Genomic DNA, 16,793 nt, shown 5'->3' on the forward strand with positions numbered 1-16,793 from the left:
ACCATCAACATGACACAACACATGACCATAGACTACCTCATGACCTCATTATGAGCGTCCTGGCCTTACCTCCAAAGCTGCGCTGCTTCTTGTAGCAGGGGAATGTGGACTCCTTTAGAGTGATAGTTCTTGCCCAAAAGCTCCCTCCCAGGGGATGCAGCCATCCTAGAGGTGATTTTTGTTTACACTGGCAGTGTAACCTCGAGCAGGTGGAGTCTGGTAACACCCAGAGATCCATCGAATCCACCCCCCCCCCCCCCCCCAAACAACAGCAAGATTCATAAACCATGTAGTTTGTTGGAGAAAAACTACCATCCTCCAAATCAAATTCAAGGGCACACCCCCAAAGCGCTACCTCCACCACATACGACACCCCCACCACAACCACCAACACTACCACACTTACAACGTTCCTTGTCCCCACCACAGTGGGGTCTACCACAGGTGTTTCAATTCTACCACTGAAACAAACTCCTCCCCACCACCACTGTCCATCACCCAAGATCTCCAACTTCATCACCACCAACAATAACCCCAAACAAACACCATCATCACCACATCACTAATCACCCACAAACCACATCCACCACCACCACCATAACCAACCACACAATCCCCCATCACACATCAACACATCACCATCAACAACACCACCATCACCATATCACCACCAACACATCACCACCACCATCACCACATCACCATCATCACCATCATTACCATCACCACATCAACACCACCATCATCACCATCACACATCACCACCACCACATCACCATCACCACCAACACCACCATCATCACCATCACACATCACCATCACCACATCCACCGTCACCACCATCACCACATCACCCACACCACATCACCATCACATCACCACCACCACATCCTATCATCACCATCACCATCTCACCATCACCACCATCACCATCACCCACACCACTCACCATCCCTCCTCCTTCCTCCTACACTTGACACAGAGCTGTGCTACCGGCTCATATGGATGGTGTGGTTGTTATTATTGTTGTTGTTTTTTGTTTATGAAAAATATATGTAAATCAAACCGGACCCAAATATCAAGTGGTAGATATTCAAATGTTATAGTTCATAAACAATTTTGGGCAGTACACTGATTTTTATAAATCATCAACACAAAAAGGATTTTTCCAATGACAACAGTTGTGATTGTTGTGTTGTGTGGTAATATCTGATTCCCTCTACACTGTTCTTGTCCAGTGTGTGTGTGTGTGTGGTGTGTGTGGTGAGTGTGTGTTTGGTGTGTGTTGGTTTTTTGTGTGTGTGTGTGTGTGTGTGTTGTGTGTGTATGTGTTTTGTGGTGTTTGTGTGTGTGTGTGTTTTGTGTGGTGTGGTGTGTGTGTGTGGTGTTGTGTGTGTGGTGTGTGTTGTGTGGTGTGTGTGTGTGTGTGGTGGTTTGGTGTGTGTGTTTTGTTTTGTGTGTGTAGTGTGTGTGTATGTGGTGTGGGTGTGGTGTGGTGTGTTTTGTGTATGAGTGTTGTGTTGTTTGTGAGTGTGTGGGTGGGTGTGTGGTGTGGTGGGGTTTTTGTGGTGTGTGTTGTGTTGTGTGGTGTGGTTTTTGGTATGTTTGTGTGTGTGTGTGTTGTGTGGTTTTATGTGTGTGTGTGTGTGTGTGTGTGTGTTTTGTGTGTGTGTGTGTGGGTGTGTTTTGTCCTAAATTACCGATTGGCCACCGTCTCTTGCAGCAGTAAGCAAGCACTTCATTGGCTGGGAAATGGTGGAGGGAGTCTGAAAATGGTGGAGGAGTCTGGAAGTGTGGAGAGTCGAAAATGTGGAGGGAGTCGGAGGGATGGAGGGAGTCTGAAATGGTGGTAGGGAGTCGGAGGGATGGAGGGAGTCTGGAAATGGGGAGGAGTTCTGGAAGTGGGGGAGGAGTCTGGAAGTGGCAAAGGAGTCTGGAAGTGGTCGAGGGAGCCTTGAAAGTGGTCGGGAAGTCTGGAAGTGGTTTTTACGGGGTCCTGGAAGTGGTGGAGGGAGTCTGGAAGTGGTTTGGGGGGAGTCCTGGAAGTGATGGGACATAAAGTACAAATGGAGGTTTCAACTTTACGGCTCTTCTTTGGGGTACAACAACCCGTTGTTGTGTTGGGCCACCTGCTGTACACAGGATTGAACATGGTTTTTTGGTCACCTCTGTACACTGGATTACAAGTTTGTGGTTGGTCCCCTGCTGTAACAGTGTACACAGGATGTAAAATTGTGTGGGTTGGGCATCTCTGTACACTGGATGTACATGTTGTGTTGGTCACGCGCTGTACACTGGAAAGTACATGTTTGGATGGTCACCTGCTGTAAAAGTGTAACACTGGATGTACATGTTGGTTGGTCACCTGCATTACAGTGTACACGGATGGTACATGTATGCGGGGCCCTTTTACCAGCCATTAACTGATGTAAGCCATTAACCTCTTTGACCATGAGTGTGGACCCTTTACCACGGGTGGTAAAGACCCGACCACGAGGTTGACCCTTGAAACCCCATGGGGTGACCCTTTACCACGAGGTGGGGACCCTTGACCACGATGGGGACACCTTGCCCACGATGGTGTGACCATTGCCACGATGGTAATGACCCTGACCGCAATGGTGTCACCCTTGACCACGATGGGTCACCCTTGACCACGATGGTGTTACCCTTGACCACGATGGTGTGACCCCTTAAACCCCCAAATGGTTTTGCCCCTTTGCCCAAAGATGGTATGACCCTTGACCAAAAAGGTGGACCCTTGGGACCACGATGGACCCATGACCACAATCGTCTTAATCACTTATAAAGTGAAGACACTTGGTTCTCATGCTGAAGATAAGTCTGGACAGATCTTTACATTCACTTATATCATTCACTTATGATTCATACTTGTGCTGTGTTTACCCCATGTTCTTCCCTTCCTTCATTTCGACCCATCTTTCCAGCGGCCAAAGTGAAGATCACTTAACTGGACAGATGCAAGCCAGCAGAGTAAGTAGTGTGGATCCCTCACAAAGCCCACTCCTCTACCCGCCCCAACCCCACACCAAACCCTCACATAGTCCCCCACCCACTCTCACAAGCCCCAACCCCACACCACCATCACATAGTCCCACCCACTCTCACAAACCCCAACCCACCACCAACACATAGTCACCACCCACTCTCCCCAGCCCCAACCCCACACCACCATCACATAGTCACCACCACTCTCACAGCCCCAACCCACCACCATCACATATCACCACCCACTCCAACCCCCAACCCCCAACCATCAAAAAAGTCAAACCCCCCCACTCTCACAAAAAGCCCCACCCCCACACCACCCTCACATAGTCAAAACCCCCCACCTCACACAGCCCCAACCCTCACCATCACATGTCACCACCCACTCTCACACCCCCAACCCCCACCATCACATAGCACCACCCACTCTCAACACAACCCCCAACCCCCCCCATCACATAGTCACCACCACCCACTCACCCCAAACCCCCAACCCCCACCATCACATAGTCACCAAACCCACTCTCACAGCCCCAACCAACCCCCCACCATCACATAGTCACCAACCCCCCCCATCACATAGTCACCAACCCCACCATCACAAGGTCACCAACCCCCACCCAAGCTTTTATTCAGCTTCATAGTTCCTAGCGCTTTGTCACTGGTCAGCTAAAACCCAGCTATGTCGGCATTTAGGCGATATGATCTGAAAAATAGTGGGGTCCCCCCCCCCCCCCCCCCCCCCCCCCGCAGGCCCCCCCAGCAAAAACCCAACCAGCCTTCCAACCCTGAACACATTGCTTACCAAAAAAATATTAAAGAAACTTTCTTGACGTGGGCAGCTGTGAGGAGGGGGGGAGGGAAGGCTTAAAGGAATATGAACCAGGGAGAGAAGAGAGAGAAGAGAAAAGAGAGGGGAGAAGAGAGAGAGAGAGAGAGAGAGAGAGAGGGTACACTAACCCCTCACACTGGTATTCCACCCCATGTACCAACCCCCTCACAGCGGGTATCTCACTGGGGGTACACTAACCTCAACGGGTATCTTCACTCATGTACACAAACCCCTCACAGCGGTATTTTCACCCCAGTTAACACTAACCCCTCACACTGGTACTTCACTCCACTGTACACTAACCCTCACAGCGGGGCTTCCCACCAGTGCACACATAACCCTAAACACCGGGTATCTTCACGCAGTGCACACTAACCCTCACAGCTGGTACTTCACTCTGTACACAACCCTCACAGCGGGATCTCCACCAGTAACTAACCTCACAGCGGGACCCTTCACTCATTCCACAAACCCCTCACAGCTGAGACCCCTTCACTCATGTACACTAACCCTCACAGCGGGAAACTTCACTCATGACACTAAACCCCTCACAGCTCATCTTCACTCAGTGTACAAAAACCCCTTCACAGCGGGATCTTCACTCAGGGGTACACAACCTACACAGCTGTATCTTCACTCAGTGCACACTAACCCTCACAGCTGGAATTCATTTCAGTGTACACAACCCTCACGCGGTATCTCCACTCAGTGTACAACTAACCCTCACACTGGTATTTTCCCATCTCAGTTACACAAACCCCTCACAGCGGGTATCTTCACTCTGTGTACACAAACCCCTCACAGCGGGTATCTTCACTCAGTGTACCTAACCCCTCACAGTTTGGCCCTCTTCACTCAGTGTACAAAAACCCCCTCACAGCTGGTATCTTCACTCAGTGTACATTTAACCCCACACTGGTATCTTCACTCATGTACACAAACCCTCACAGCTGTTCTTCACTCAGTGTACCTAACCCCACAGCTGTTCTTCACTCAGTTTTCACAAACCCCTCACACCCTGGCATCTTCACTCAGTGTACACAAACCCCTCACAGCCGGGTATCTCCACTCAGTGTACACTAACCCTCACAGCTGGTAATCTTCACTCAGTGTACACTAACCCCACAGCTCGTATTTTCACTCAAGTTTTTACACTAAAAACCTCACAGCGGTATCTCACTCATGTACAGTACCCCTCACAGCTGGTATCTTTCACTCATTACACAACCCTCTACAGCTGGTATCTCCACTCAGTGTACACTAACCCCTCACCGCTGGTATCTTCACTCAGTGTACACTAACCCTCACAGCTGTATTTTCCACTCAGTGTACACAAAACCCTCACACTGGACTTCACTCATGTACCCCTAACCCCTCACAGCGGGCATCTTCACTCAGTGTACAAAAACCCCTTCCCAGCGTTATCTTCACTCAGTGTACATAACCCTCACAGTGGTATCTCCCTCAGTGTACACTAACCCCAACAGCTGTATCTTCACTCAGTGAAAACACTAACCCTCACAGCTGGTATCTTCACTCGTGTACACTAACACCTCTCAGCTGGTATCTTCACCAGTTACACTAACCCCTCACAGCTGGAACTTCACTCAGTGTACACTAACCCCTCACAGCGGATTTAAACTCAGTGTACACTAACCCTCACAGAGGTAATCTTCACTCAGTGTACACAAACCCTTCACAGCTGGTACTTCACTTCATGTACACTAACCCCCACAGCTGGTATCTTCACCAGTGTAAAACTAACCCCTCACACTGTATCTTCACTCAGTGTACACTACCCCCCCACACTGAAAATCTTCACTCAGGTACCACTAACCCCACAGCGGGGATCTTCACCCACACTAACCCCTCACAGCTGTATCTTCACCCCAGTGTACACTAAGGCCTGGTTTGATGGGCCACTAATAACCCGTTCGGAAAACAACAACAACAACAACAACCTCTTACTCACAACTGTTGTTGCCGCGGGCCAAAACCCCAAACCACAACGGCATTCAAAGAAAAGTGAAACTATTTCACGCGCTCCAAATTTTGTTTTCCCAAGTTTCTGGTCATTTCGGACGCTTCGAAACCACACTGTCTCGCTGTGTCGTTCGAAGCTAATTTTCTCCGTAAAATTTAAAACTTGTCGTCGTGGTTTCCTATTTATTTTTTATGGTGGTGATGTGTTGTCCTGCATGTTTGTTACAACCTGGTCATCACCAGCAGCCTCGTGGCGGCCATGTCTGGGTGATCATTGGTGTGTGCAAGACTGAGTGATTGTTATTATCCCCAGTCTTGACCCCAACCAAAAAACACAAAACACACACACGCGTACACACACACACAACACACACACACAAAACAAACCCCCTTGTACACAAACAGTCGAGAATACGACCCCTGGCACCACGACGTACGAACCCTTGGTGACCAACATGGGACGGACCCTTGTGCACCACGACGGGACACCCTTGGCACCACGACGGTACGAAACCTTTGTGTACCCACGAAGTACGACCCTTGGATACGAGTCCAACCTTTTCTTCATAGACCACCTCAAAGACCCATTATAACCATCATGAATAATACACATGACCATAGACCACCTCATGCCCTCTTTAAACCATCATCATAAACACATGACCTAACCACCCATGACCCTTATAACATATGCATAAAACAAAACCAAACCACCTTCCCTCATTATAACCACTTCATAAAAACATACCAAGACCCCTCATGCCCATTATAACCATCAGCAAAAACACAGACCAAACCCCCTCATACCTCTTTTAAACCATCATGATAAACACTACCAGACCACCTCATACCCATAAACCACTGCATAACACATGACCTAGACCCCCTCATCCCATTATAACCATCATGCATAAAACAACCATAGACCACCCATGACCCATTATAACCATCAGCATAAACACATGACCTAACCACCTCATACCTCATTAAACCCTCTGCGAACACTGACCAAGACCACCTCATGCCCTCTTAAACCATAAAGCATCCCCCACAGACAAACCACCTCTACCCATTATAACCATCACTAAAAACCACAGACCAAACCACCTATACCTCTTTAAAAAACCATCATCAGACACACATGACCACAACCACCTCTACCTCATTATAACCATCATCATGACACACAATACAAGACCACCTCATGACCTCAATAACCACAGGCATACACACATGACCATAGACCAACCTCATACCTCATATAACCATCATGATGACACACATAAACCATAACCACCCATACCTCATTAAAACCATCATGATGACACACAGACCATAGACCACCCCATGACCTCATTATAACCATCATGCATACCAATGACCATAAAACCACCTCATGACCTCATTAAACCATCATGCATACACACATTGCCCATAACCACCTCATGACCTTATTATAACCACTCATAATCCACTGACCATAACACCTCAAACCTCATTATAACACAGCAAATACCAGACCATAGACACCTCATGACCTCATTATAACCATCATGAATAATACACATGACCATAGACCACCTCATGACCTCATTATAACCATCAGCATAATACACATGACCATAGACCACCTCATGACCTCATTATACCATCATGCATAAAAACACATGACCAAAAGACACCTCATGACCTCATTATAAACCATCATGAAATAAAAACACTGACCAAGACCACCCATAAACCTCATTATAACCATCATGCTTGACACACATGACCATGGGACCACCTCATAAACCTCATTATAACCATCCTGCATACACACACATGACCATAAAACCACCTCATGCCCTCTTTATAACCATCACATGACACACACATGCCATAGACCACCAATGACCTCATTATAACCATCATGCATGACACACATGACCCAAACCACCTCATGACCTCATTAAAAACCCAACATGCATGACACCCCACATGACCTAGACCACCTCATGAACCCTATAAACCATCATGCATGACACACATACCATAAGACCACCTCAGACCTCATTAAACCATCATGCATGACACACCTGACCAAAAACCACCTCATGACCCCCATTATAACCATCATGCATGACACACATGACCATAGACCACCTCACGAACCTCTTTATAACCATCATGCATGACACACATGACAATAGACCACCTCATGCCTCAATATAACCACATGCATGACCCCACATATGCCCCATAGACCACCTCAGACCTTTTTAAAACCATCATGAAATGACACACATGACCATAGACCACCTCTGACCTCATTAAACATCATACATAATACACATGCCCAAATAGACCACCCACATGACCTCATTATAACCATCATGCAGACACACTGACCATAGACCACCTCATGACTCATTATAACCTTCATGCATGACACACATGACCATAGACCACCTCATGACCTCATTATAACCATCATGCATGACACACATGACCATAGACCACCTCATGACCTCATTATAACCATCATGCATGACACACATGACCATAGACCACCTCATGCCTCTTAAAACCATCATGCATGACACACATGACCATAGACCACCTCATGACCTCATTATGAGCGTCCTGGCCTTACCTCCAAAGCTGCGCTGCTTCTTGTAGCAGGGGAATGTGGACTCCTTTAGAGTGATGAGTTCTTGACCGAAGCTCCACTCCCAGTGATGCAGCCTCGCTAGAGGTGAGTTTTGTTTACACTGGCAGTGTAACCTCGAGCAGGCAGAGTCCGGTAACACCCAGAGCTCCATCGAATCCTCCCCCCCCCAAACACAGCAGAGATCATAAACACATGTAGTTTGTTGGAGAAACTACCATCTCCACCACAGTTCAATGCCACCACAAGCGCTACCTCCACCACAACCACCAACACTACCACACTTACAACGTTCCTGGTACCCACCACAGTGGGGTCAACCACAGTGGTCAAGTTACTACCACTGAAACTATCTCCTCCACCACCACCACTGTTATCATCACCATGATCTCCAACTTCATCACCACCACAATAACACCACCATCACCATCATCACCATTACCATCGTCACCATCACCACTCACACACACACCCAATCACCACCTCATCATATCACCATCACCACACCACATCACCATCACCACCACCACATCACCATCACCACCAACATCACCACCAACATCACTATCACCACATCACCATCACCACCACCACATCATCACCATCACCACCATCACCACATCACCATCACCCACACCACATCACCATCACCATCATCACCATCACCCACACCACATCACCATCACAACCTCCACATCGTCGTCACCATCACCACATCACCATCACCCACACCACATCACCGTCACCACCAACACCACCATCATCACCATCACCCACACCACATCACCACCACATCACCACACCACATCACCATCACCCACACCACACCACATCACCACCATCACCACACCACATCACCCACACAATCACCACATCACCATCACCCACACCACATCACAACCTTCCCTACACTGCACAGAGCTTGCACCGCTCTATGGAGGTGTTGATCACCATCTCCCACACCACATCATCATCACCATCACCCACACCACAACACCACCACATCACCACCACCACATCACCATCACCCACACCACAACACCACCACCATCACCATCATCACCACCATCACCACATCACCCACACCACATCACCATCACCACATCACCATCACCCACACCACATCACCATCCCTCCTCCTTCCTCCTACACTTGACACAGAGCTGTGCTACCGGCTCATATGGATGGTGTTGTTATTATTGTTGTTGTTATTGTTGATGAAATATATATGTAAATCAAACCGGACAATTTCATCAAGTGGTAGTATTCAAATGTTTATAGGTTGCATAAACAAGTTGGTCATGTACACTGATTTATATAAATCAGTCAACAGAAATGGTTTTTCCAATGACAACATTGATTGTTGTGTTTGTGTAATCTGATCCCTCTACACTGTCTGTCCATGTTGTGTGTGTGTATGTGTTGTGTGTGTGTTTTGTATGTGTTGTGGTGTGTGTGTTGGGTGGGGTGTGTGATGTGTGTGTGTGTTGTTTGGTGTGTGTGTGTGGGGTGTGTGTGTGTGTGTGTGTGTGTGTGTGTGTTTGTAGTGTGTGTGTGTGTGTTGTGTGTGTGTGTGTGTGTGTGTGTGTGTGTGTGTGTGTGTGGTGTGTGTGTGTGTTGTGTGTGTTGTGTGTGTGTGTGTGTGTGTGTATGTGTGTGTGTGTGTGTGTGTGTGTGGGTGTTGTGTGTGTGTGTGTGTGTGTGGTGTGTGTGTGTGTGTGTTGTGTGTGGGTGTGTGTGTGTTGTGTGTGTGGTGTGTGTGTGTGGTGTGTGGTGTTGTGTGTGTGTGTGTGTGTGTGTGTGTGTGTGTGTGTGTGTGTGTGTGTGTGATGTGTGTGTGTGTGTGTGTGTATGGTGTGTGTGTGTGTGTGTGTGTGTGTGTGTGTGTGTGTATGTGTGTGTATGTGTGTGTGTGTGTGTGTGTGTGTGTCCTAAATTACCGATTGGCCACCGTCTCTTGAAGCAGTAAGCAAGCACTTCATTGGCTGGAAGTGGTGGAGGGAGTCTGGAAGTGGTGGAGGGAGTCTGGAAATGGTGGAGGGAGTCTGGAGGTGATGGAGGGAGTCTGGAAATGGTGGAGGGAGCCTGGAAATGGTGGAGGGAGTCTGGATGTGGTCGAGAGAGTCTGGAAGTGGTCGAGGGAGCCTGGAAGTGGTCGAGGGAGTCTGGAAGTGGTCGAGAGAGTCTGGAAGTGGTCGAGGGAGTCTGGAAGTGGTCGAGGGAGTCTGGAAGTGGTCGAGGGAGCCTGGAAGTGGTCGAGAGAGTCTGCAAGTGGTCGAGGGAGTCTGGATGTGGTCGAGGGAGCCTGGAAGTGGTCGAGGGAGTCTGGAAGTGGTCGAGGGAGCCTGGAAGTGGTCGAGGGAGTCTGGAAGTGGTCGAGAGAGTCTGCAAGTGGTCGAGGGAGTCTGCAAGTGGTCGAGGGAGCCTGGAAGTGGTCGAGAGAGTCTGGAAGTGGTCGAGAGAGTCTGGAAGTGGTCGAGGGAGTCTGGAAGCGGTCGAGGGAGCCTGGAAGTGGTCGAGGGAGCCTGGAAGTGGTCGAGGGAGCCTGAGAGTGGTACAGGGAGTCTGAAAGTGGTCGAGGGAGTCTGGAAGTGGTCGAGGGAGTCTGGAAGTGGTCGAGGGAGCCTGAGAGTGGTACAGGGAGTCTGAAAGTGGTCGAGGGAGTCTGGAAGTGGTCGAGGGAGCCTGAGAGTGGTACAGGGAGTCTGAAAGTGGTCGAGGGAGTCTGGAAGTGGTCGAGGGAGTCTGGAAGTGGTTGAGGGAGTCTGGAAGTGGTGGAGGGAGTCTGGTGGTCGAGGGAGCCCGGAAGTGGTCGAGGGAGTCTGGAAGTGGTGGAGGGAGTCTGGAAGTGGTCGGGGGAGCCTGGAAGTGGCAGAGGGGGTCTGGAAGTGGTCGAGGGAGTCTGGAAGTGGTGGAGGGAGTCTGGAAGTGGTCGAGGGAGTCTGGAAGTGGTCGAGGGAGTCTGGAAGTGGTCGAGGGAGTCTGGAAGTGGTGGAGGGAGTCTGGAAGTGGTCGAGGGAGTCTGGAAGTGGTCGAGGGAGTCTGGAAGTGGTGGAGGGAGTCTGGAAGTGGTGGAGGGAGTCTGGAAGTGATGGTACATAAGAGTGACAAATGGAGGTTTCACTTTACTGGCTCGTCTGTTGGTGTACAACCTGTGTGTTGTGTTGGTCACCTGCTGTACACTGGATGTACATGTTGTGTTGGTCACCTGCTGTACAGTGTACACTGGATGTACATGTTGTGTTGGTCACCTGCTGTACACTGGATGTACATGTTGTGTTGGTCACCTGCTGTACACTGGATGTACATGTTGTGTTGGTCACCTGCTGTACACTGGATGTACATGTTGTGTTGGTCACCTGCTGTACACTGGATGTACATGTTGTGTTGGTCACCTGCTGTACACTGGATGTACATGTTGTGTTGGTCACCTGCTGTACACTGGATGTACATGTTGTGTTGGTCACCTGCTGTACACTGGATGTACATGTTGTGTTGGTCACCTGCTGTACAGTGTACACTGGATGTACATGTTGTGCCTTATACCAGCCATTAACTGATGCTAAGCCATTAACCTCTTGACCATGATGGTGTGACCCTTGACCACGATGGTGTGACCCTTAACCACGATGGTATGACCCTTGACCATGATGGTATGACCCTTGACCATGATGGTATGACCCTTGACCATGATGGTATGACCCTTGACCACGATGGTATGACCCTTGACCACGATGGTATGACCCTTGACCACAATGGTGTGACCCTTGACCATGATGGTATGACCCTTGACCACGATGGTATGACCCTTGACCACGATGGTATGACCCTTGACCACAATGGTGTGACCCTTGACCACGATGGAATGACCCCTTGACCACGATGGAATGGACCCTTGACCACGATGTATGACCCTGACCATTGATGGTATGACCCTTGACCATGATGGTATGAACCCTTGGGACCCATGATGGTGTACCCCTTAAACCATGATGGTATGACCCTTGACCATGATGGATAGATCACCTTGACCATGATGGTATGACCCTTGACCATGATGGTATGACCCTTGACCATGATGGTATGACCCTTGACCATGATGGTGTGACCCTTGACCACGATGGACCCATGACCACAATCGTCTTAATTACTTATAAAGTGAAGACACTTGGTTCTCATGCTGAAGATAAGTCTGGACACGTCTGTACATTCACTTATATCATTCACTTATGATTCATACTTGTCCTGTGTTCACCCCATGTTCTTTACATTCACTTATATCATTCACTTATGATTCATACTTGTCCTGTGTTCACCCAGTTCTTTACATTCACTTAAAATCATTCACTTATGATTCATACTTGTCCTGTTTCACCCCATGTTCTTTACATTCACTTATATCATTCACTTATGATTCATAACTTGTCCTGTGTTCACCCCATGTTCTTTACATTCACTTATATCATTCACTTATGATTCATACTTGTCCTGTGTTCACCCCATGTTCTTTACATTCACTTATATCATTCACTTATGATTCATACTTGTGCTGTGTTCACCCCATGTTCTTTACATTCAATTATATCATTCACTTATGATTCATACTTGTCCTGTGTTCACCACCCATGTCTTTACATTCACTTATATCATTCACTTATGATTCATACTTGTCCTGTGTTCACCCCATGTTCTTTACATTCACTTATATCATTCACTTATGATTCATACTTGTCCTGTGTTCACCCCATGTTCTTTACATTCACTTATATCATTCACTTATGATTCATACTTGTCCTGTGTTCACCCCATTTCTTTACATTCACTTTATATCATTCACTTATGATTCATACTTGTCCTGTGTTCAACCCCATGTTCTTTACATTCACTTATATCATTCACTTATGATTCATACTTGTCCTGGTTCACCCATGTTCTTTACATTCACTTATATCATTCACTTATGATTCATACTTGTCCTGTGTTCACCCCCATGTTCTTTACATTCACTTATAATCATTCACTTATGATTCATACTTGTCCTGGGGTTCACCCCATGTTCTTTACATTCACTTATATCATTCACTTATGATTCATACTTGATCCTGTTTCACACCCCATGTTCTTTACATTCACTTATATCATTCACTTATGATTCATACTTGTCCTGTGTTCACCCCATGTTCTTTACATTCACTTATATCATCACTTATGATTCCATACTTGTCCTGTGTTCACCCCATGTTCTTTACATTCACTTATATCATTCAATTACGATTCATACTTGTCCTGTGTTCACCCCATGTTCTTTACATTCACTTATATCATTCACTTATGATTCATACTTGTCCTGTGTTCACCCCATGTTCTTTACATTCACTTATATCATTCACTTATGATTCATACTTGTCCTGTGTTCACCCCATGTTCTTTACATTCACTTATATCATTCACTTATGATTCATACTTGTCCTGTGTTCACACCCATGTTCTTTACCATTCACTATATCATTCAATTACGATTCATACTTGTCCTGTGTTCACCCCATGTTCTTTACATTCACTTATATCATTCACTTATGATTCATACTTGTCCTGTGTTCACCCCATGTTCTTTACATTCACTTATATCATTCAATTACGATTCATACTTGTCCTGTGTTCACCCCATGTTCTTTCCTTCCTTCATTTCGAACCATCTTTCCAGCGGCCAAAGTGAAGATCACTTTACTGGAACGGATGTAAGCCAGCAGAGTATGTAGTGTGGATCATCACTATGCCCACTCTCACAGCCCCAACCCCACACCACCATCACATAGTCACCACCCACTCTCACAGCCCCAACCCCACACCATCATCACATAGTCACCACCCACTCTCACAGCCCCAACCCCACACCACCATCACATAGTCACCACCCACTCTCACAGCCCCAACCCCACACCATCACATAGTCACCACCCACTCTCACAGCCCCAACCCCACACCATCACATAGTCACCACCCACTCTCACAGCCCCAACCCCACACCATCACATAGTCACCACCCACTCTCACAGCCCCAACCCCACACCACCATCACATAGTCACCACCCACTCTCACAGCCCCAACCCTCACACACCATCACATAGTCACCACCCACTCTCACAGCCCCAACCCCACACCACCATCACATAGTCACCACCCACTCTCACAGCCCCAACCCCACACCACCATCACATAGTCACCACCCACTCTCACAGCCCCAACCCCACACCACCATCACATAGTCACCACCCACTCTCACAGCCCCAACCCCACCACCATCACATAGTCACCACCCACTCTCACAGCCCAACCCCACACCACATCACATAGTCACCACCCACCTCACAGCCCCACCCCACACCACCATCACATAGTCACCACCCACTCTCACAGCCCCAACCCCACACCACCATCACATAGTCACCACCCACTCTCACAGCCCCAACCCCAACCACCATCACATAGTCACCACCCACTCTCACAGCCCCAACCCCCACCACCATCACATAGCACCACCCACTCTCACAGCCCCAACCCCACACCATCACATAGTCACCACCCACTCTCACAGCCCCAACCCCACCACCATCACATAGTCACCACCCACTCTCACAGCCCCAACCCCCACCATCACATAGTCACCACCCACTCTCACAGCCCCAACCCCACACCACCATCACATAGTCACCACCCACTCTCACAGCCCCAACCCCACACCACCATCACATAGTCACCACCCACTCTCACAGCCCCAACCCCACCACCATCACATAGTCACCACCCACTCTCACAGCCCCAACCCCACACCATCACATAGTCACCACCCACTCTCACAGCCCCAACCCCACACCATCACATAGTCACCACCCACTCTCACAGCCCCAACCCCACACCATCACATAGTCACCACCCACTCTCACAGCCCCAACCCCCACCATCACATAGTCCCACCCACCTCACAGCCCCAACCCCAACCATCACATAGTCACCAACCCCCACCCAAGCTTTATTCAGCTTCATAGTTCCTAGCGCTTTGTCAGCTGTGTCAGCTTAAACCCAGCTATGTCGGCAATTTAGGCGATATGATCTGAATATAGTGGGGTCCCCCCCCGCAGCGCCCCAGCTAAACCAACCAGCATTCCAACCTGAACACATTGCCTACAAAAGAATATTAAAGAACCTTTCTTGACGTGGGCAGCTGTGAGGGAGGGAGGGAGGGAAGGCTTAAAGGTATATGAACCAGGGAGAGAGAGAGAGAGAGAGAGAGAGAGAGAGAGAGAGAAGAGAGAGAGAGAGGGGAGCAGGTTGTAAGAGGAGGATAAACGCCTGGGCTGGAGCCTGACAGATGACCACCCGGGACAGTGTGGCAGGAGCGGCCATTCATCAGGATAGTGAAGTCCTTCGTTAGTTAGGAAGTCCGGGCTGTCCTGCACATACCTGCAGGATCATTAGGACTCTGGTGTGTCCGCACACTGTGTCTCTAGGGCGTTGCTGGGAGTCCTGGGGAGGCCGGAGGAGTTAGATATGCATGTCCTAAACAGACAAAGAGAAGTGTCCAGGACAGACGTGGAGGAAGTCTTGCGTTATATAAGACGTTGAGACATCCTGTGTCCAGACGAACCCCGGGTGTCCTACATGGACCACTAGGAATCTTAAGGCATCCTGGACATCCTGTACCTGGAAGGAGTCTTCATGAGTCCTGGATGCAGATCCCTGGAATATGAAGCACACAATGTATTCCAAACAAATCTCAAGAGTCCTGAAGGCCTTGGAGGATAACCTGGACTCGTATTTCCATTCTGGTCCCATTTGTTTTTCTCCTTTATTTTCATTTTCTGCCGGGACGAACACGGACTCGCACGATACAGCCGGTACAGCATTACAGAAACTGTAGTACAAAATGGAATAAGAACTTCAGATAATCTGTTAAACCTTTGGTTGTGTTCCTCAAGCTGAAGTGGAGCGTCACAAAACCAAACATAGTTTAAACAACTAAACCATAATGTGACCCTAAACCACAACAGGTTTGGTCGGGTTGACCTTGGCTGGTGGAGTGTGTCAAGACCTGTTTAAAGAAGGTGTTCCACAACGCCCTCCGTCAGGCACCAAACAACAACAACAACAACAACAACAACACCACAGATGGGATGTCTTGTGTGTGGTGTGGAGAGACATCTGTATGGTGGGTGTGGTGCTGGCGGGCGGCGCGACGCGTCGTGCCCACAGCAGACGACGGCTCCTGAGCAGCAGCCACCGAGGGTCGTGGACACATGTGAAGGATTGTGGTGGGCAGC

Source organism: Panulirus ornatus, chromosome 46 (assembly GCF_036320965.1).
Source record: "Panulirus ornatus isolate Po-2019 chromosome 46, ASM3632096v1, whole genome shotgun sequence".
NCBI classification, from domain to species: domain Eukaryota; kingdom Metazoa; phylum Arthropoda; class Malacostraca; order Decapoda; family Palinuridae; genus Panulirus; species Panulirus ornatus.